Source organism: Microcaecilia unicolor, chromosome 11 (genome assembly GCF_901765095.1).
Source record: "Microcaecilia unicolor chromosome 11, aMicUni1.1, whole genome shotgun sequence".
NCBI lineage: Eukaryota > Metazoa > Chordata > Amphibia > Gymnophiona > Siphonopidae > Microcaecilia > Microcaecilia unicolor.
In genome coordinates this window covers 152,344,354-152,367,798 of record NC_044041.1, presented here as the reverse complement: position 1 = coordinate 152,367,798, position 23,445 = coordinate 152,344,354, and the positions used below count along the sequence as shown (strand labels likewise).

General features: G+C 47.9%; 1 protein-coding gene across 4 annotated transcripts in view; it reads right to left on the bottom strand.

Annotated features, from left to right (window-relative positions):
• The window catches only part of MARK4 (microtubule affinity regulating kinase 4), a 672,690-nt gene that overhangs the window by 437,473 nt on the left and 211,772 nt on the right, over positions 1-23,445 (bottom strand). The window contains exon 1 of one of the 4 annotated variants that reach the window (XM_030220224.1): positions 9,111-9,116. The exons of the other annotated variants lie outside the window; for them this stretch is intronic. The gene's annotated coding sequence lies outside the window, so the exon portion shown is untranslated. Of the gene's footprint in view, positions 1-9,110; positions 9,117-23,445 lie in introns of those variants that run through there. 4 annotated transcript variants of the gene reach the window in all.

The window sequence follows — 23,445 nt, the reverse complement described above, 5'->3', positions numbered from 1 at the left end:
AAGGGGTTCAGGATAGACATGCAGCTAGGCAGGGGCGAGGTTCAGGATATACACTCAGGATATACACCCTAGCTAGGCAGAAGCAGGACACAGGATAAACACACTAGCTAGGCAGAAGCAGGATTCAGGGCAACACATAAGCTGGGCAGCAGACAGGAGAATAAACCAGGATACTAGCAGAGTCTTGGGCATGCGGCAGGCAATAGAACAAACCAGGAAACTAGCAACATCTTAGGGCAGGCTGCAAACAGAGAGAATAAACCAGGAACTAACAGGGTTTTGCAGCAGGCTGCAGACAGAGAGAAAAACCAGGAGCTAACAGAGTCTTAGGGCTGGCAGCAGACAGAGGAATAACCAGAAGCTAACAGAGTCTTAGGGCTGAAGCTTCAGGCTCCAAACACAGAGAGAAACTAGCTGAAGCTTCAGACTCCAAACACAGAGCAAGGCTAGAGAAGGACTAACAGTCCCACGACACAAAGCAGAAAGGGCCAGAGCCCACACAGAAGGACTAGCAGCACAGACACAAATAGCAGATGGGCAAGAGCCCACACAGAAGAACTAGCAGTCCACAGACACAAATAGGCAGATGGGCAAGAGCCCCAGAGAAAGGCTAAGAAGGCAGCGCAGCAGTGCACTCACTAACCTGACGACCTTTTGGCACTAAACACTTGCAAAGGCCCTGAATGCCAGTACAGCACTTCCTTATGAAGGCCCTCACAGATGATGTCACCTACAGCAGGACAGAAGCAGGAAACACACTGACACCACAGAGAGGCTTGAAGCACATAGGAAGTGAATACACAGGAAGGACCAGACAGGAGCCATCTTGGAAGCTGGAACAGAACAGGCAGAACCATCTTAGATGCTGGCCAGGCAGGAGCCATCTTGGAAGCTGGAACAGAACAGGCGGAAGCCATCTTAGATGCTGGCCAGGCAGGAGCCATCTTGGAAGCTGGAACAGAACAGGCGGGAGTCATCTTAGATGCTGGCTCCCCAGAGAGGCATAGCCCACACAGGTGAGGTCTAGGTGAAGTAATCAGCACACAGAGACAGAGACAAACTAGGGTTACCATATGGCTCCAGAAAAAGCAGGACAGATTGAGCCAGTCTGGGTTTTACTTCCATTGCTTTCAATGGAAGGAAAACCCGGACTGGATCAATGTGTCCTCCTTTTTCTGGACAAAAAAAAAAAAAACAGCACCACGGGCCTTTAAAAATGGAACACAGTTCTTTAATGAATGAGCCTTGACAAAAAGACCCGACACGGGCCGTGTTTCGGTGACTAGCACCTGCGTCAGGGGTCACAGTGATGACGTGGAAAACTTGGGGAATAACTCGAATATATTCCTCTACAATATATTATTCCTTACCCCACGTCTCATGTAGTAAAAGCTACAAAGCACCAAGGCACTTTCACTTTCTGTATCAAAATGGATGAAAAAAGCCTTTTTCTGGAGCCATATGGTAACCCTAGACAAAACTAACACAGAAACAGACAGAAGCCAAGCACAGATGCTGACCCCCAGAAATAAGGTAAGTCTAAGGGTGGTCACGACCACAGAAGTGACAACCGCTGCCATGTTGTCTGACAGAACCTGGACAGCAAGCCCCTTCAGCGTCCTGTGGAAGGCCATAAAGCCTGGAATATCGCTCTCAGTTCCAAGCGATTGATGGACCCCCCCCCCCCCCCCCCGGCTTCCATGGGTGTCCACTGACCCTGAGCATAGCTTCCCTGGCAATGCGCTCCACAGCCCAAAGGCTGCATCCGTTATCACCAGGCACCAAGAAGGAAGTGCAAGCGGCATTCCTTGGCACAGCATCCTGTCGGAGAGCTACCAATCCATACTGAGCTGGGCCGCAGGGGAGCCACGTCAGTCTGCGTTGATATTCCTGGGAAATCGGAGACCATTGATGGAGCAGAGCAATTTGCAGTGGTCTCATATGCGCTCATCGCCCAGGGATCCACCGCTAAGGTGGCCGTCATTGAGCCCAGCAGCAGGACAAAGTCCCAAGCCCAAGGGCGAGGCATCCACAGGATCAGACGGCCTGATTCTGAAGCTTCCCCGCCTGTGGTCGGGGAGAAAGACAAACCCCGAGGCAGTGTCGAACCAGAGGGGGTCAGGTGACTTTTGGGTATATTGACCACCCAGCCTAGAGTCTGCAGGACTTGAACCACTCTGGCTGTGACAAGAAGACTTTGGTCTGCCGAATCCGCTCTGATGAGCCAGTCGTCGAGATAAGGATGCTCTGATACCCTCTCGCCTGAGATAGGCAGCTACCACCACCATTACCTTAGAAAGGTACAGGGAGCTGTGGCGAGGCCAAAAGGCAAGGCCCGAAACTGGAAATGCTGGCCCAACACCGCAAACCGGAGAAACCGCTGGTGCGGGGGCCAAAAGGAATTGCAAGTAAGCTTCCTTGAGGTCCAGAGACGTGAGAAACTCTCCTGGCTGTACCGCCGCAATGACGGAGCGCAGGGTTTCCATGCGAAAATGACACACTCTTAGGGCCTCACTGACACTCCAGGATCGGTCTGAAAGACCAGCCTTTTCGAGGCACCACAAAATAAATGGAGTAGCAACTGCAGGCGCGTCCGGCGGGAGGCACCGGGATCACCGCTCCAAGGTGCAGCAAGACTTGAAAGGTCTCCTCTACCGCCGCCTATTTGACGGCAGTGCCGCATAGGGACTCCAAAAACACGTCTCTCACCGGGGCACCGAATTCCAATCGGTAACCTTCTCTGATTAGGTCCAGGACCCACTGATCCGATAAAATCTTGGTCCACGCCTCGAAAAAGAGGGAAAGACGTTCTCCTACTGCATGAATAAAGGAGTGGACCGGCGTCCCATCATTGTGGAGGATGCCCCTGAACTCCTGGCTGCGACCTGGCCGCTGCGGAGCACTTGTCCAAGCGAAAGGAGTGCCTCTACTGAAAACGGGCACGTTGAGAAAACCCAGCAGAGCGCCCCGGGCTATACCTACATGGAAGCGAGGTCTGGAAGAGGAGGGAAATACAGGACCCTTGGAAGAAGGCCTCAGCCTATTCTCAGGTAACCGCTGGGGCTTAGAATCCCCTAGGTCTTAACAAACTTCTCCAAATCATCTCCAAATAACAGGAGGCCCCGAAAGGGTAACCTCACCAGCCTTAGCTTAGAGGCCATGTCAGCCGCCAATGCCACAGCCAAAGAAGGCGGCGGGCAGAAACCGCCACAGACATCTGCTTAGCCGAAGTTCTGACCAGATCATAATAGGCGTCAGTCAAAAATGACAGGGCCGACTCCATCTGCGGGGCAACCTCAGAGAGGGACCCCGCACCCCTCCGCGGGCTGATCCACGGCCTGTTGTAACCAAGAAAGACAGGCGCGGGCTGCATAGAACTGCAAATATATGCCCTTAAGGCAAGGCCCGATATTTCAAAGGACCACTTTAGCACGGATTCTAGCTGCCAGTCCTGCATGTCTTCGCTGTGACCAGCGTGTCCACTTTAGGCAATCCCAAAAAAAGGCCAAGTGAACCTCACTCAGAGGGTAAAGCTGACCCATAGCCCTGGCCACTTTCAAAGGCCCATCCGGGTCAGACCATTGAGCTGAAATAAGCTCCTGGATGGAGTCATGCACAGGAAAGGCTCGAGTAGGCTCCTTAGTACTCGCCATCCTAAGATTAACAGAGGAGGCATCGCCCTCAGCAGGATCATCAATCGAGAGGGCCTGCAAAGTGTCAGTAATGAGAGCTGGCAGCTCGTCGCAGTGGAAAATCTGAACCACATTGGGATCATCCGAATCCAGTGGCAAACCGGCACCCTCCTCTGGATCATCCGTCCCTGAGGGTCTTCCAGATCCCTCAGACTCCCCACAGCCTGACCACGGGGGGAGGGGGGGGGGGAGATGTGCCACATTCAGATGGGGAATTTACCCATCTATATTTAGCGTGTTTCCAACGCTCGGGGGAAGAAATAACATCTGTAGCCATCCCTAGGGCATCAACACCCGGAGGGGAACCAGAATGCAACGCAGTATCAGACACCTGCGGCACAGCTCTTTTCAGCATGAAGGCCTTATGCATCAGTAGCACAACCTCAGTGGAGAAAAACTCACCCTGACCCTCCTTCCCCGAATTAGGTGAAACGGAGGTTGGAGCTCCTCTGGCAGCCTCGAACCGAGGCGTCCTCCTGCACTCAGACTCCTCCGCCACCCTCGGGGGTCGAGGCATGAGGTGCTTCAAAAATGGCGCCCGCTATCAGCTCCATCGAGCGGGAAGAATCATCGCTCGCCATGCTCATACTAGCTCGAGCGTCCATAGACCTGCGCTACCACAGGGGGAGCAGCGCTTAACTCCTTCAACAGCCATCGCCCCGACCGGACAGAAATATAGCGATAAAATAGCAGCTTCACGCCAAAACTTACCCCCTTCGGAATGCTGTCCGCGGGAACCTCCACGGAGGAGCTGGGCACCACTCTCACCTCAGAAGACCGAGTCAACAAGCTCCAGTCAAGCTGCACTGAACCAGAATCTCTGGAGAAAGCCTGAGAACAGCCACGCAGTAAAAGCACGTTTTTTTTTTTTTAAACGCTGTGAGAAAAGTTAGAGGCAGGCAGCAACAGATAGACTCCGGGAGGAGGGGGGAATGGGTAAGGCAGCGAAAGGGCGAACCTATATGACTTTTAAGTGGGCACCACCAGCCATAACACCCCTGCTCAACTGGCAAAGCACAGGAGCCCCCCAGGCAGAAATCCAGGAGCTGATCAAGCTACGTCCACACCTGCTGGGAGATAGAGAAATACTGAAGGCAGATGGGGCTAGCCGTCCAAGGGTCACTGTGGTTTTTCAATGTTCTCTCTCTCTACCTGCTGGTAGGCGGATACAACCCATCAGTTAATGGATTCATCTGCTGTTGATGACAAGGAAACCACCCTTTTTGTCTTTTCCTGTGAGATTTACTTTGCTTTGTGTGTTCAGCTTTTTTTCTATTATTAAATTTGGAGTTCCTTTTCTTTTCCCAAGTGTATTTTAGTCTGTACACCACTCTGTTCTGTACTGGCAGCTAGAGCGGGTCTAGCAAATTTTAAATAGACTATCAAACATATAAATGGCAAGAGGCGTACTCACTCGCAATACGCAGTAGGGGCCTGACAGAGAGGGAACCTGCGCACCTGCGAGTGAGGGAACCGCCGTCGCCACCCGCTCCCCCCCAGGGTTGCCGCTACCGCTCCCCCCCCCCCCCACCCACCCGGAGTCGCCGCCGCCACCCACCCTTCACACCGGCCCGGGTACCTGGCTTCACTATTCAAACCGCCGGAACGCAGCACACAGCTCATCTGAGCTGCCGTTGGCCTTCCTTACCTGCCTGTGTCCCGCCCTCGGCCGATGTTACATCACACGAGGGCAGAACACACGTAGAGAAGAAGGAAGGCCGACGGCAGCTCAGATGAGCTGTGTGCTGCGTTTCCCGCGGTTTGAATAGTGAAGCCAGGTACCCGGCCCGGGTGGAGGGGTGTCAGAGGGGACTCCGGGGGGGGGGGGGAGGTGGCGACCTATCCTGGGGGGGGGGGCTTTCAACCCCCCCTTCCTTTACTAGCCCATTTTACGGGTTCAACGGCTAGTAAACTATAAACTACCTGTCCTGCTAACTACTGACCTATCTCCTATTCCTTTCCTCATCCAAACTAATGGAATGTGCCATTCATATCCATTGCGTTCACTTTCTCTCAAGCCATTCTGGATTCCATACAGTGTGGATTTCACCCTCTACATTCCACAGATACAGCCCTTGCCAAAATCTCCAGTATCCTTTTCGTGGGCAATGCCAAGGGCCTTTAGGTGTTTTTCACCCTCCTTAATTTTATACATCTTTATATACATCTTATATATCCTGCTATATATCCTATTATACCAAGTAATTACTGTCTGATATCATCCTTTCTTTTGTTTGTCTAAAATGTTTGAGAAAATTATTCTTTAACAATTAGAAGATTTGGATTTCCACCCAAGAATAAAAGAGACTTTGATAGTTTCAGTTGCTGACACAATTAATTAGGCTTCGATCAAGGTTTACATTTTTGTATGGCAACATTAGATATTCAAAGTGAATGGGCTGCATCGGCATTAGCACAAGGCAGCTGCTAGCACAGCTTAGTAAATGGTGGGGGAGGGGGGTAGACTCACCCAGATATCTGCTATGCTGAAAATCTATAATCAAGTGAGAAGTTTAAGATCTACCTCCAAAGTTTTGTTAGACACTCCTATTGTATGTGAAATAAGGTTAGAGGAATATTATAAAAACATTTTTAGAGTAATGTGTCCAACTTGGTGGAACTGCTTTTTAAGATCGGTTTAGGGCATTGCCCTTCTTAAGAAAAGGCTTAAGACATTTTTATTTCAACAAGCTTTTTTTTTTAAGATATCTTTATTAAATCAAAGGTATGTACAACACATTGCAAAACCAACATACACACGTCCAAATACAAACCAAACTTTGTAAGAGTGCAATAAAAAGTTTGTTTTTTTAAAATAAACATTGAAGTGCCAGTATGATGCACCTTCTTCGATCAATTTTTTAATCCGTAATCCCCCACCCCATGCAACAGAACACATCCCCCCACCTCACCAGGGTCTCCATTCCTGACAGATACCAAGATTATGACAGATACCTAGAAGCCCCCCAACGTCATCTGCTGGCTCCACCAGGTTCAACTTAGACTATCTGTTCCAGAGATCTCAATATAGACAATGTCTTCTCAACATCATGAGAGAATATTGGAAAGACAACCACGCCACCATCTCCCTCATAAGATTGTACCACTTAGTATTTGAGGGGGGGGGGGTGCTGGGTCTGCCCAAGAATGTAAAATGCACTTAACTAACAGGGTTGCTGTCAGAATGAACTTACACTGCACTTCATTCAACCCCTCACTCCAGAGCTGCTCCTCAACACACAGAAGCAGCGCAACATATGACCACTAAAAAGAGCACTGCAGGGTCCGCTCAATGACCACCAGGGAATGGGACTACAAGCGTGAAAGCACGGGGCATTCCAGAAAGTGCCCCTGGCAGAACGACACTTCACGCAAATGTCATCTTCCCAGAGACCCATGTCCCTCCCATGCTGTCTGGTAATATACACTCTATATAGAATTTTTTTTTAAATTTTTTATTTATAACCATTTAAATTTTTACAAGCGATAAAACAACTTGCTGGAAATACAGAGAAAGTAATATATAGGAATTATTTCAGTCAGGTAATTCTATTCTCTTCCTTAGACCACTAAATGGGGAGAGTGAAACAAGATAAGGAGATCAATTAAACAGTAAACAGAAAAAAAAATGTGGTATTAACCTGATTATCCCCAGATATTACTCGTCTAATTCATTATTCCACATTGATCATTTGGTTGGCTTCTTCAAGGCCAATACGGTGTATAGTCAAATCATTTCATTGAAAACATACTTATTGTCCAATATTAGAAATAATACATCTGATTACATTCTTTCTCTTTTAAAACCAGAAGTTATTTAACAATACATATACTTAAGTCTCTAATTCAAATCCCACTGATTAAAGTAATCCCAGTTTTCACAGGCTTCACTCCTTTTAAAGTAATAATTTGAGGAAATATTTCTGAGGAAAACTTTAGGAGTCATACCCGGAACTCTGGGAAAAACAATAATTTCGATATTAATCATCTATAATAATATTCATTTTATTATTCAAAGTTTCTGGTCTATTATCATTTTCAAAATCAAAACCACTTCTTGCTCGTGTAGAATCATTTGTTATATCAATTTTTTACTCTCAAAGGGTTCAGTTGAATTGTCCATTGTGAGAAGGGAGAGGCTGTCCTACCCTGGTTAGGCCCCTAGAGGGCGCTGTTCCCCTAAAATGTCCAGGGAGAAGGGCTGGGTGAGTCGCTGAAGGGAGCCAGTAAGGGGAGGTATAGCTGGAGGTCGCTAGGACCGGGGAGAGTCCTGGAGGTGGAAACAGGTGCAGCAGGTTATGGGCTGGGTCCTATTTGGCCATTAAACACTTAATACCCCCACCTGAGTGGTGAGGGGGAGAGGAGAGCTAGCAGCGGAAGAAGAGAGCTGGTAGCTGAAGCAGGAGGTCCCCATGTGAAGTACTGCTGAGCCCTTTGGACTGGTGGTGAACTGTGTGCAAAGCAAGGAAGCTGGCTGGGGTAAGAAGGCCTAGAGTGCCAGGTATAAGAACTGTGTGTTACAAGGACGGACTGGGTGTCCGGGTTATAAGGAAGGACTGGGGTGTTCATGTTACAAGGAAGGACTGAGTGTCCAGGTGCTTAAGCTAGAAGATTGAACTGACTAGGAAGAAATGTTTAAGCTGGAAGGACTGTTTAAGCTTGTAAAAGTGTTTTAAGCTGGAAGAAGTGTGCCCCAGGAAGGGGGAATAAAAGATTTGTAAGAGAATATCCTGTTGGTGAGACCTGACTGTGTTTGCCTTTGAGAAGCAGGTCACCCTGAGCAGAAAGGGGTAGTAGAATAATTTGCCTAAAATCTGCATACTGAGAACCAGCTCACCCTGAGTGAAAGAGGGACGTGGGAGCTTCATCTTCACAATAGCCTCATCTTGACACCATGTAACTCTCTAATAAAATTATATCTGAAACAAAATTATTTACTGCCACTGTTAGGTCCCGCAGCGCCTTCCAGATGGTATTCAATGTAACCTCCACGGGAGCCAAAAACTCCAAGTTGATTTCTCTTAGGTGTTTAGGAGTGGTTCCGCTGATTTGGGTTCTGCTGTAAACGTCCTCCGTTTCAGCATATGCCTCTAAGTCACTCCTCCACTCCTTTGGACATGGTGGTTGAATAATTCGGGAGCGATGGAGTTGTTTTTTCCAGGTCCAAGAGTGTCGACGCTCCTTCGCTGGCGCTAATCAAAGGACTCGCCAACCCTTTCATCTGTGGGCAGTTCGTCGGGCAGCGGTCCCACACTTGCTGCTCAGGGGACAAAACGCTGGCCATCGGCGGCTGACCGCCGGTTGTCCTCTTCCTCTCAGTTAAGGTAACTGCAATTGCAGAGAGGAAATTTACGTAAAGACGAAACTTCAGAGGGCAGCTGGGCCGTTGGGCATACAAACTTCAGATCGCCATCTTACCACTCTCCCAGTTTGGGACACTCTTTGTCAGGGCTTTTTTTGTGGGGGTACTTGGGGGTACTGATTACCGGCACCTTTTCCACTGTCTGCTAAAATTGACCCAAGGACCCCAAGTTTTAATGAAAGAGCTCAGGCTCTACACACCAATTCTGCCTTGTCATAGGTTCTGTGACTGGTTGCAGGGGGCCTGGCAATTGTGGGGTGGATCCCTGAAGGGTGGCCTAGAATTTGAGTACCGGCACCTTTTTTGCTAGAAAAGATGCACTGCTCTTTGTCTGGTTTCTCCTCAGAGGCCTGTCTGATATGGGTAACCCTTCAGCATAGCCCTCTGAGTCATTGAAACACAGAAGCACCTCCACCACTACAAGGTGGTGTCCCTTCGGAGGGGTAGAATTTTATACTGGATATCCCGAAGTGCAGCGTTTGCAGTAATCTTGGGGATGATCTCAAATGCCCCTGTATAAGATCCTGGGAAATTTCTTCCCTGAGATCGTCAATCCAAAATTTAGCCAACTTTTCCAGATGAGGAACCAGCCTGTTATCCCCGATCAAATGATACCATCGGGATAGCATATTGAGGGGGGCAGGAATGCTCAAAAACATTTGATCCAGGTGGGTGAAGCGCAATGGAGAACCCACGTCTCACACCAAAGAACTATAGTAATCTCTCACCTGGAAAAACTGAAAAAAGTGTGAGTTTGGAAGGTTCCACGCTCGCTTGATCAGGTGTCTTAGGTATCGTCGGCCCCCCTGTAACCACTGTCGAAAAACACCCTGGCCCAGAAATCAGGATTGTTCACCAAAGATAAATATGGATATACCTTCCCTGCTCCCCCTATATTAATCCTCCACCACCTACATTAAAGAGTCTGAGATCTGGAAGCCACACTCCTCCTTTAGATCTGTTATGTGTCAGTTTAGAAAAGGCAATGCGAGGCTGCTTGGAGTGCCAGAGAAAAGAGCTAAAGACACTACAAAGAGCCCCTCCTCTCTCCTAGCCACCCACAGAAGTAACATTTGGAACGGATATAGCAGTTTAGGAAGGAGGACCACTTTAGTGAGGGCTACTCAACCCAAAAACTTCACCGGAAAGTCATTCCATTGCACACACAACCAACGTAGACTCTGTTTTAAACTCAATGCCTAACAATGTAACCACAATCGAGTTGTAACAAATTGTACTTCCATCAATACAATGTATTGTAAGCCACACTGAGCCCGCAAATAGGTGGGAAAATGTGGGATACAAATGCAATAAAATAAATAAATAAGCGTATCATCTTCAGTTTCTTTATGACATTTTTCCTATACATCCACTCAAAGTCAGCACTCCAATAAACCCCCAATTATTTAATCCCCGTATGCATCCATGCCAGAGGGAAGTCTTCAAGGGATGCACACTTACATGGGTTTGTGATAGGAAGGGCCTCAGACTTCCCAAAGTTAATTCGCAAACCCGCAGAGTCACCAAAGTCACATATGATCCGCATAACAATCGGAAGCGTAGTGGTCGTGTTGTTAATGAGTAGTAACATGTCATCAGCAAACAGGTTTACAAAGTGTTCATGCTGCCCCACGCAGATGCCCTCCAACCCCTTCTCCTGCTGAATCCTGGCAGCCAAGGGCTCCAAAGAAAGTACATATAATAGAAAAGAAAGAGGGCACCCCTGTCGTGCCCAGGTCCAAAGAGATTGGGTCCGTAAGGACATCAATATTAAGAAGTTGGGCCATGGGGTTACTATGCAGCACTCGCACACATTCCAGAAAGGCCCCCAAGATGCCAAACTGCTGAAGGACCCAAAACAGGTATTGCCATATCACTATGTCAAATGCTTTCTCTGCATCCATGCTGGCCAAAATTGCATCTCCTGATCATCCTGCCCCCTCCTGGAGTATTCAACAAACCTTTAAGATATTAGCCGATTCGTACCTACCAGGGACAAAGCCCACTTGGTCAGGGTGGACAAGGAGTGGAAGGAACTTCCCTAATCGGGCTGCTAAAACCGCCGCCAGAATCTTGAGATGTTGGTTCAAGAGGGAAATAAGCCAAAAGGAACCTACCAATTCGGGGTCCTTCCCCAGCTTCGGCAACTCGGTGAAGTAGACATGGTTCAGGGTGGAGCCCATGACTTGAGAGTCCTGAATATCTTCACACAAATGAATAAAGGGTGGGAGGAGAAGATCTTGAAGAATTTTATAAAACTCTGTGCCCAAACCATCTGGCCCTGGGGCTTTGGACAATTTTAAGCATTTGATAGCCCCCTGCACTTCCTTACCGCTCAATGAAGCATTGAGGGCAGCTGCTTGTTCTTCCATAAGGCTCGGCAGCCTCAAGTGTCGGAAAAACACTTCACAGTCTGGTCCTGAAAAGGAACCCAAATCAAATAAAGAGGTATAAAAACAGGTGAATTCCTTTAGTATGTCAGGCAGTGTGGTGAATGGGATCCCTGCTTCACCTCTAATCCTGGTGATGTAACTTTTATCGGATCAGGGTCTCACCAAGGATGTCAATAGTTTACCTGTTTTGTTGCCCCACCTGTGTAGTCTATATTTATAGAGCTTGATGTTGTACAAGGTCCGTGCATCCAAGAGACTCTGTAGCTCCTTTTTCTTTTCAAGGTACAAAAACAGGTTCTGCTCTACAGGCCATAACAGAAAAATTTGGCACAGTTCACATAGCCGGGCTGCTGCTGCTAGTATGTCCTGCTCTCTCTTCTTGTTAAGTGTTGAGGTGAATGCAATAATTTTACCCCTGATAACTACTTTAGCTGCCTCCCAAAACATCCGAGGTTCCACATCCTCCACCCCCGATTATCTGCCAGATATTCTAACCAGGCTTTCCTGAGGTATACCTTGAACTCATTGTTCTGACAGACAGCAGGGTTCATTCGCTACCTTGGAGACCGAGAAGAGGCACCCCAGGTAAAATCAACCCACACCGGGGCATGATCAGAAACTACAGCATCACCTATCGCTGCTTGCGCCACAGAGCGGAACATTATCTGAGAAACCAAGATATAATCCAAGTGAGTGTGGACCTTGTAGGAGTGAGAAAAAAAAGGTGAAATCCTGCTCCTCCATGTGGAGTAGTCTCCAAACATCTAACACTGCCAGCTCCTGAATCAGGTAATTGACTCCATTGCGATCATGATCCCCCAAGGGCTGTCTGGGAAGTTTGCATGGTCACTGGTAATGTTAAAATCTCCCCCTATAAGGGAGTAGTCATCAAACATTGCTAGTTGTGCTCATATGTAAGTGAAAAATTTGTGCGTGTAGATGTTAGGGAGATAAAGACTGCACAGCACTACTTTGGTCCCCTGCAGCACCCCTGTTACCACCACAAATCATCCCTCTGGATCTTGATCAAAGAAAAGCAACAAAAATGGTATGGGATTTGCGTTACAAGACATATGAGGAGAAACTTGCAGACCTGAACATGTATACCCTGGAGGAAAGGGGAAACAGGGGTGATATGATACAGACGTTCAAATATTTGAAAGGTATTAATCTGCAAATGAACCTTTTCCAGAGATGGGAAGGCGGTAGAACTAGAGGGCATGAAATGAGATTGAAGGGGGGCAGACTCAAGAAAAATGTCAGGAAGTATTTTTTCACAGAGAGAGTGGTGGATACTTGGAATGCCCTCCCGCGAGAGGTGGTGGAGATGAAAATTGTAACGGAATTCAAACATGCGTGGGACAAACATAAAGGAATCCTGTTCGGAAGAAATGGATCCTCAGAAGCTTAGCCGAGATTGGGTGACAGAGCCGATGGGGGGAAGTGAGGATGGTGGTTGGGAGGCGGGGCTAGTGCTGGGCAAGACTTCTACGGTCTGTGCCCTGAAAATGGCAGATACAAATCAAGGTAAGGTATACACAAAAAGTAGCACATATGCGTTTATCTTGATGGGCAGGTCTTTTTCTGCCGTCATCTACTTTGTTACTATCCTGCTTATAATCGAAAGAGAAAAATGCCTATATTGCGACCCAAATCGGGAGATGGACGTCTTTCTCCCGTGGGCGCCCAAATCGGTATAATCGAAAGCCAATTTTGGGCGTTTCCAACTGCAATCCATCGCGGAAACGGGTAAAGTTAATGGGGGCGTGTTGGAGGCGTGGTGAAGGCAGAACTGGGGTGTGGTTATCGACCGAGGAGAGATGGGCGACTTTAGCTGATAATCGAAAAAAAGGCATTTTTCCCGCGATTTTGGGTCACTTTTTTGGACCCTTTTCTTCACGAACAGGTCCTAAAAAAGTGCCCCAACTGACCAGATGACCACTGGAGGGAATCGGGGATGACCTCCCCGGACTCCCCCAGTGGTCACTAACCCCCTCCCACCAAAAAGACCCCACTTTAAAAACTTTTTTTCCAGCCTGTATGCCAGCCTCAAATGCCGTACCCACCTCCGTGACAGCAGAATGTGTTCTATCCTCTGACAGCCTTTCCATGGTTCTGATGTGGCTCTTGGGTGAGTGTGACACCTTTTCTGTTATGCGCACTGCAGAGTCACATCAGCAATGCATTGTGGTAGGTTTAGGGTATTGGGCTCCGTGATTCCACTAGCTTGTGGCAAATGCTCATGATGTTGGTAGTTGGTAGACTCTACTACCATGGTGCTTTTCCCCCTGTTTACTGGGTCAGAGTGTGCCCTGTTTTGTTTCCAGTAGTCCATGAAGTAGTGGCCATTTTTGTAAGCCCTTTCACGTGTTAGCCACGTTACAGAACTTAGTTCTTACCTTGAATGTGACTGAAAGAGGGCATTGTACACCATTCTGCCAGCTCGGACCTACTGCTAATCTCAGTACCAGGGAGACTCATTGCCAGTGGGGCACAACCTCTGATCTGCAGTTAACTGTGAGTAAGCATGCTTATTCCAATAAAGGACGTTTTTGGAGAGATTAGTCTTCAGGTGTCAACCGGTGTGCCAATGTTATATAGCAGCAACAAGTCCTAGAGGCCTGCGTGTATGCAGGTCCCTGGAGCACTTTTAGAGGGTATCGCAGTGCACTTCAGCCAGGTGGACCCAGGCCCACCCCCCCCCCCCACCTGTAACACTTGTGCTGGTAAATGGGAGGCCTCCAAAACCCACTGTACCCACATGTAGGTGCCCCCTTCACCCCTAAGAGCTATGGTAGTGTTGTACATTTGTGGGTATTGGGTTTTGGGGGAGGGGGGTTGGGGGCTCAGCACCCGTGATAAGGGAGCTATGCATGTGGGAGCGTTGTCTGAAGTCCACCGCACTGACCTCTAGGGTGCCCAGTTGGTGTCCTGGCATGTCAGGGGAGCAAGTGTACTACGAATCGTGGCCCCTTCCACGACCAAATGGCTCGGATTAGGACGTTTTTGAGCTGGGCGTTTTTAGTTTCCATTATCGCTAAAAAAAAACAAATGCCCAGCTGAAAAACATCTATTTTTTCGAAAATACGGTCTGTCCCGCCTCTTCACGTACCCGTTTTCGGGCACAGACGCCCATGGAGATAGGCATTCGCGTTCGATTATGCCCCTCTGTTTTTTTTTAAAAAGAATTTTATTAATAGAAAAAATCTCGAGTTACATACAAGAAATGCCAACTTTGTTCACTGGCTAAACTTAGCTTTACATTCTCTTGATTACTACTAAATGCTCAACTATTAAATCGCCTGTTCTAATACAACAAAATACTACTGCTACCTCCCCTCACCCGTCCCTCCCCCCTCCTGGCGGGGCTAACCACCATTTATATGTTGTTCATATGGTTGCCACATTTTAGTAAATGTTTCCATTTTACCCCTTTTCAGTGCTGTTAGTTTTGACATCTGATACAGAAATCCCACTTTGTGGGTTACCACGCTCATGTCCAGCAAATTCGGCTGCTTCCAAGCTATTGCTAACTACTACTACTACTATTTAACATTTCTAAAGCGCTACCAGGGTTACGCAGCGCTGTACAATTTAAACATAGATGGACAGTCCCTGCTCAAGGAGCTTACAATCTAAAAGACAGGTGTACAATCTAAAGACAAGTGTACAGTCAAAGACAAGTATAGAGTCCGACTAATAGGGCATACTATATTTCAGGGAAGGTTAGGTGCCGAAAGCAGCATTGAAGAGGTGAGTTTTAAGCAGAGATTTGAAGATGGGTAGGGAGGGGGCTTGGCTTAGGGGTTGAGGAAGATTGTTCCAGGCATAGGGTGAGGCAAGGCAAAATGAGCGGAGCCTGGAGTTGGCAGTGGTGGAGAAGGGAACTGAAAGGAGGGATTTGTCCTGGGAGCGGAGGTTACGGGCGGGAACATAGGGGGAGATGAGGGTAGAGAGGTAGTGAGGAGCAGCAGATCGGGTGCATTTGTAGGTAAGGAGGAGAATCTTGAATTGAATGCGGTATCTGATCGGAAGCCAAGTGACTTGAGGAGAGGGGTGATGTGAGTATATCGGTTCTGGCGGAATATAAGACGTGCGGCAGCGTTCTGGACGGATTGAAGGGGGGATAGATGGCTAAGTGGGAGGCCGGTGAGGAGCAAGTTGCAGTAGTCAAGGCGAGAGGTAATGAGAGCTTGGACGAGAGTTCGTGTGGTGTGCTCAGATAGGAAAGGGCGAATTTTGCTGATGTTGAAGAGGAAGAAGCGACAGGTCTTGGCAGTCCGTTGGATATGCGCAGAGAAGGAGAGGGAGGAGTCGAAGATGACTCCGAGGTTGCGGGCAGATGGGACGGGGAGGATGAGGGTGTTATCAACTGAGATAGAGAGTGGAGGAAGAGGAGAGGTGGGTTTGGGTGGAAAGACGAGGAGCTCGGTTTTGGACATGTTCAGCTTCAGGTGGCAGTTGGACATCCAGGCAGCAATGTCGGATAAGCAGGCCGATACCTTGGCCTGGGTCTCCGTGGTGATGTCTGGTGTGGAGAGATATAGCTGGGTGTCATCAGCATAAAGATGATACTGAAAACCATGAGATGAGATCAGTGAGCCTAGGGAGGAGGTGTAGATTGAGAAGAGAAGGGGTCCAAGGACAGATCCCTGGGGAACTCCAACAGATAGTGGGATGGGAGTGGAGGAGGATCCATGAGAGTATACTCTGAAGGTGCGGTGGGAGAGATAAGAGGAGAACCAGGAGAGAACAGAGCCTTGGAACCCAAAAGAGGACAATGTGGCAAGAAGTAAGTCATGATTGACAGTGTCAAACACAGCGGATAGATCGAGGAGGATGAGGATGGAATAGTGGCTTCTGGATTTGGCGAGGAGCAGGTCGTTGCAGACTTTAGAGAGAGCTGTTTCTGTCGAGTGTAGGGGGCGAAAGCCGGATTGAAGTGGATCTAGGATGGCATGAGAGGAGAGAAAATCAATGCAGCGACTGTGGATGGCGCGTTCAAGTATTTTGGAGAGGAAGGGGAGGAGAGAGATGGGGCGGTAGTTGGAGGGGCAGGTAGGGTCAAGTGATGGTTTTTTTAGGAGAGGTGTGACGACGGCGTGCTTGAAGGTGTCAGGGACAGTTGCAGTGGAGAGAGAAAGGTTAAGGATGCGACAGATTGAGGGGGTGACAGTATGGGAGATGGTGTTAAGTAGGTTGGTGGGGATGGGATCGGAGGAGCAAGTGGTGCATTTCGAGGAGGAAAGAAGGCGGGAGGTTTCATCCTAACTTTGCTGCCACCAGATATTGTGTCGCCAGCTTATGCTGGATCATTTTAATGGCTTTGGGGGGGAAGTGCAGCAGACAGTGTTCGACCTTACAGGGATATACACACTGCAAGACTGTATTAATCTGGGTCAGCACTGCTTTCCAATATTCCTGTACCTTTGGGCACTCCCAAAATATGTGCATAAATGTACCCCTTGCACCACCTGCCCGCCAGCATTCAGCTGATGTCCCCCCATATATACGCTGCAATCTATCCGGTGTATAGTACCACCAATAATATATCTTGAATCTATTCTCCCTCGTGGATTGCGCTAGTGATGGCTTAAATAGGTATTGTGACAAGGCTACAGCCCAGTTGTACAAAATGAAGCAGCAAAACCCTGAACTACATCTCCCAGAATGCATTTCCAGTCCCAGCAGGGGGAGCCCAGGGGATAGGCAAACTGGCCATATACCATCTCTGACCACAAGAGGGAGGGAGAAGGAAGAAGCCCAGTTCCCCTGGACCCGCCATCAGTATATCATGCCTCCCACCTGTAAGAGGGAAGGATGGGGTGAGAAGCAGGAGGAGGATTGGATGGATTGGGTGGAAGAGGGGGTTAATGAGGTTGAGCAAGAGGAAGAAAGCAGAATGGAATGGGAGCTTGAGAGTCCTGAGGAGCACAGCACCTGAAGGTTTGCAAACCTACATTGTTTTGGAATGTATTTTGATTTAAACTCTATTTAAATAGGGAAGCCTGTTTTCTTCTGTGGAACCTGTTTGCCTTGGGGGGAACCCTGAATGTTGGAAAGTTTGCTGGAAGAATTACAAACCTGTTTGAAACCTGATTATTTTGAGAAACTCTGTTGAATTTGAAAAGGCTTGTTTATGAAGGAGGACTGCCTGGTGGGAAGAGGGGAAAGCCTGCTTGGGGGGCAAGTACTGTTTGTGTGCTATTGACTTTGACCAAAACGGAGGGATTTCAAAAGGACTATTGAATCCCGCTCAGGGAGTGGGGCAGAGTCTTTGTGTTTAGTGGGCTGATGTACTAAGCAAGGCAGAACCGCCCTGCTGGAGGAAGCCCTAACCCAGGGCTCTGGAGTGAAGTTTGGTTATTAACCTGACAAATAAAGGAATGTTTTGAAGTATCCCCTGGTGGCAGTTTTGTGAAGATCTGGCTATTCTCGGGTGGCGGTTTCCTCCCCCATACTGGAGCAGCGGGCCCATTTACAGTATCTATAACATTTTTTCCAGTTTTGAGGTGTATATGAGGATTGTAGGGTGTCCTCCCATCTATTGGTGTAGAATCTCTGAGGGCTCCCCCTCTGTAGTAGGGCCTGGTATATACGCGTTACACTACCCCTTCCCCCTCCCCTTCTCAATGCGCCTTCAATCTTTGTTTCCTCCAATTCGAGCTCCTCCCTGGCGCATGTTAATACATAATGTCTGATGCTACAATAATAGGCCTGATCTCTGGGGAGAAGTCCATATTCTTCCTGAAGCCTGTCAAAGCTAGCCATTTCTCCCTTCTCCCATAGTTGGCCCAGGGTATGTAACCCATCCCATGACCATTCCCAATATACTTGCTCTGTACCTCCCAATTTAAACCCCGGCATCCTAGATATAGTCATCTGAAGGTAGTATTTTTGCTCTGGGAACCACCGTTTCCTGATTTGGTACCATGTGGTCAGTATATGACTAACCCCCAACGGGAGTCTAAGCACCACTTCTAACAGCTCTCTACCGGGGAGCCATAATACATCTCCCAGTGCTTGAGTTTCCGTCCACGCCCTGTCCCAGTGTAACCACTTCTTACTCGTGTATGGGTTTCAATCAGCCAGGATCCTCAATTGCGCTGCCTTATAATAGAGTAAAAAATTTGGGACACCCATCCCTCCCCTCCCTTGTGGCTGAAACATAGTTGCTCTTCGCACTCTCGGGTGGGGCGTTTCCTCCAAATCTATGTTACTATATTTTTGATAAGAGTTATGGAATGTAAAACCTAAAGTCTTTTTAATCAGTATGGCTACCCCCCATTGGCTGTCATTGAATGAAGCACAAAAAAGCTCCCCAACCCAGACCCGCTTCAACTTTAAATGTTCCATTTTAGTCAAGTGTGTTTCCTGCAGTAGCACTACATCCGTGCGCAGTCTCTTCCCTGTAGGAGCCTAGTCCATTTTATTGGGGAGTGTATACCGTCCATGTTGAGAGATACAACACACAACCTAGCCGTATTCATGGGTTATACCTGCCAGACACAGCGCAAGGGTTACACATATCAGAAGTTCCAAAGGGACCCCACAGCTAGGTCCCCCTGGACCCCAGCTGCCCCCCAAGGGCACCCAAGAGAGACAACAGAGGAGTACATCGAGCGTGCTGTAGTGGAGACCTGGAAACTCTAGGAAAACCCTCCCCCCTCTGCCCCAGCAAACCCCCCCCCCCCCCCCACCTTCCTCCCTCCCTCCCTCTCAATACTCCAAGCCCCCCTTAGAAAACCCATAGAAACTTTCTAATAACCACACACATACTACAAACCTGTCCAATACAACCTCCTTTTCCACCACCACCCCACTCACACCAACCCCCCCCCCCCCCATATGTCTCACAGTAATGAAATAAGAGTTATTAATGAATCTGATCTGTTGGTGTTAAGAACAAAAAGGGGGGGGGGATGATCCACAGTTGGCACTGGAGTCCAAAGAGTCCAAGGTACACCTTACGTGCCCCCATTGAGGCAGGCCTTGTAGAACTGTGCTCCTGAGTAATGCCATCCGCACCTAATGCTGAATATAAGAAAGAAAAGCCCTTGCACAGACAGGGGGGGGGGGGGGGGCGCAGTAATAGCCACCAGGTGTGGGGATGGTGTTGCTAACATAGAAAGGTTGTGGAGCGCTCATGGCATCACAACTCAAGCGTTATCAGGGTCGCCCGAGGGCAAGCATAGGTACTCTCGAAATCCAGGGCGAGTATGGCCACAGCGGCCTCCAAGTAGGGTAGGCCACAATGAGAAAAGTAAATAAAAATGGTCTTTCTACAAGTTGTCTACAAACGATTTAAGGTCTGGCAGGTCAGTGAAGAAAAGGGTCTTATTATTGTGAATCACCTGGAACTTCGCTGGGTACAGCAGGGTTAAACGAATTCCTTTGGCAAAAAGCGTCTTGCAATGTTGCCCCATCCGTCACTGTTGGTCCGATACACCCGCTGAATAGTCTTGAAATAAAAGGACGTGTGTCCCCTTGTAATCCACTGCACATCGGGTACTGTATGCCTGCATCAGTTGCTCCTTCTCGGCATTGTTAAGGATGCATGCAAGCATAGGCCTCGCCCACTGCTCCCCTTCCCAGATGACACTAACCTGGTGGACACGCTCCACTTGCATGGAACCGCTCAACATGGAGACCTCCAGGTGGGAGGGGAGCCAGTGCTCAATAAAGTCCCGCTGCTCTTTATCCTGTACCGTTTCTGGTAAACCAATAATCTGAATATTGTTGCATTATTTGTAGTAATTGCTGGGTCTGAGAATCTGCAGCAGACAGACAGGCCTCCATGGCATCAGTGTGATCCTCTTGTTTGCCAATGCATTCCTCCGCATGTTGAAGCCTCGAAGCTTGGCGCTCCAAGTTTTCTTTTATATCACTGACGGAAGCTTGCAGTAAAGTACCCACTGAGGCATTGTTGTGCTGCTTCGCCATCTTGGGACTCACTGCCTGCATGAGGTCTCTACCAGGCTGCATCATTTTTGCTGGCATGCCACGGTAATCAGGAGTCAAGATCTCAGGCAACCCCACCAGTGGCACCAGGGTGAAGAAACAAAAACACCCGATCAGAATCGAGTCCTCTGGGGGTTGGGAAGTCAGAGAAATATGCAGATAATAACGCAGATAGAGCGGAGCAGAGCTGACAAGCGTCCACTCAGCCAGATGGCATCATGTGACCCCCCCCCCCCCCCCCCCCCCCCCCGACAAGCTTTTAATCAATTGTTTAGTAACTCCTAGCTATTTATTTTGGAGAGTGACTACTTGATATTTAACTAAGGTTCATTTTGTTTACTTTTATGTCAGAAGTATATGTTTTATTGTATTATTTATGTTTTTAACTATGTATGTTACTATTGTATATGCTACCAAAACCTTTCTGGATCATGCGGGGTAGTAAATAATGTAACTAAATAAACTTCAGTAGCTTATGATAATTTGGAGAATTCAGTTTAAGGTGCTGTTATTAATTTTCAAATCTTTCACTCATGGAGCTCTCACGATAATAGTAACAACAATAAAAATATTCTTTAGATACTTAACAATATTTCAAATATATGCAACTGCTAAACTGTATCAATAACAAATATGGCTCCATCATATTAACTTTTGTGGATTCAGATATTTCAAAATTACAATCTCCCTTAAGTGTACTTAATATGACTACTCATATAGGGGCCCTTTTCCTAAGCCGCATGTCTACTCGTGCCAAAATGGAGTTACCGCACAGCTACCACGTGGCTCTTAAAGTAATTTCATTTTTGGCACGCACCCGACACGCGCGTCTGAAAAATATTTTTTATTTTCGGATGCGCGGAATGGATGCGTGCCAAGTGACATTTGGCGTGCTTAGGTCATTACCGCCCAGTTACCGTGTGAGTCTTTACCGCTAGCTCAATGGCTGGCGGTAAGGTCTCAGACTCAAAATGGATGCGCAGCAATTTTGATTTTGCCGCACGTCCATTTTCAGCAAAAATTTTAAAAAGGCCTTTTTTACAGGCGTGCTGAAAAATGGATTGGCGCACACCCAAAACCCATGCCTACATTTTCAGCACACCTTTGTAAGAGGACCCCTTAGCCTCTAAAATTTACAAACATATTCTATCTAGTAATTGTAAGACACCTTTAAATATTCACACTATCCAGCATAGTTTCGAAGGAGATTGCTGGCCATCTTCCAACACAAATCGGGAGATGGCCGGCATCTCCTGAAGCCGGTGAAATCAGTATAATGGAAAGCCGATTTTGGCCATCCCCAACTGCTTTCCGTCGCTGCGACGGCCAAAGTTCCCGGAGGCGTGTCGGAAGGGTAGTGAAGGCGGGACAGGGGCGTGCCGGGGCGTGCTTAAGAGATGGGCGCCCTCGGCCAATAATGAAAAAAAGAAGGGCGTCCCTGGCGAGAATTTGGTCCACTTTATTTGGTCCCTTTTTTTTTCAGGTCCAAGTCCCAAAAAAGTGCCCGAACTGACCAGATGACCACCGGAGGGAATCGGGGAGGTGATCCCCGATTCCCTCCGGTGGTCATTAACCCCCTCCCACCCTCAAAAGAACAACTTTAAAAACTTTTTTTGCCAGCCTCTATGCCAGCCTCAAATGTTATACTCAGGTCCACTGCAGCAGTATACAGGTCCCTGGAGCAGTTTTAGTGGGTGCAGTGGACTTCAGGCAGGCGGACCCAGGCCCGTCCCCCCCCCCTACCTGTTACATTTGTGGTGGAAAATAGGAGCCCTTCAAAACCCACCCGAAACCCACTGTACCCACATGTATGTGCCCCCCTTCACCCCTTAGGGCTATGGTAGTGGTGAATAGTTGTGGGGAGTGGGTTTTGGGAGGGTTTGGGGGGCTCAGCAACCAAGGTAAGGGAGCTATGCACCTGGGACCAATTTGCGAAGTCCATTGTAGTGCCCCCTAGGGTGCCCGGTTGGTGCCCTGGCATGTGAAGACGACCACTGCACTACGAATCCTGGCCCCTCCCACCACCAAATGCCTTGGATTTGCTCATTTTTGAGATGGGCGCCATCGGTTTCCATTATCAGTGAAAACTGAGGGCGCCCATCTCTAAATCCGGCGATCTCAGCATTTAGGTCGACCATCTTTAATGTTGACCTAAATTTTGAGATTTGGCTGCCCCCAACCGTATTATCGAAACAAAAGATGGATGCCCATCTGGTTCGATAATACGGTCAGCCCCGCCCCTTCGCAGCGCCCTTAGAGATGGGCGTCCCCAGTCGAAAATGCCCTTTTATGTGAGAGATAGATTTACAATATTTTTTAATCTCTTCACAATGGAAATATTTACGGAAAAATAGTAATAGAGCATTACATTCTGCATCTCATATGCAATCTTTATGCTTTCTGATACATAAAGCAGTTTGGACACCTGTTAAATCTAGTCATATTCCAGGTAGTAAAACATTTTCTGCTTCTTAGAGATGTCATATGACACCCGGTACTCTCCAACACATGCTATTTGATTGTAATTGTTTGAAATCTTATTCGTCAGATGTCTGGACTTTAAAAAAACAACTTCTACCAATCACAAGACCTTTGTCTTATTATATATTCATACTTGGCTCCTCAGCAATGCAAGATTGCCTTTCTGATACACAGAAAATACTTTTTGATATCCTAATAGCAACTGCATTAAAGATGGTTCTTCTACTTTGGAAATCCAACTCTATATGTATGACATTCCATTGGTGGAATTATATATGTTCCATATTATCACATGAGAGACACATAGCTGAGAAACGTCACACACTGAAAAAATTTAATCACATTTGGTCGCTAGTACTTAACTTTTCAGGAATGACAACACAAACAACATGGCTTAGTTGCATTGTTACATTATCTCATTGCCATTATACTACTATAATGGCTTCTCAGTTCCTCACTCTGACCTCCTCCTTCAACCTCCAACTGAGCTCCACAACCCCTACTCACCAAACTGGCCATTGTCTTGACCTCGTCCTCTCCTCTACCTGCTCACCCT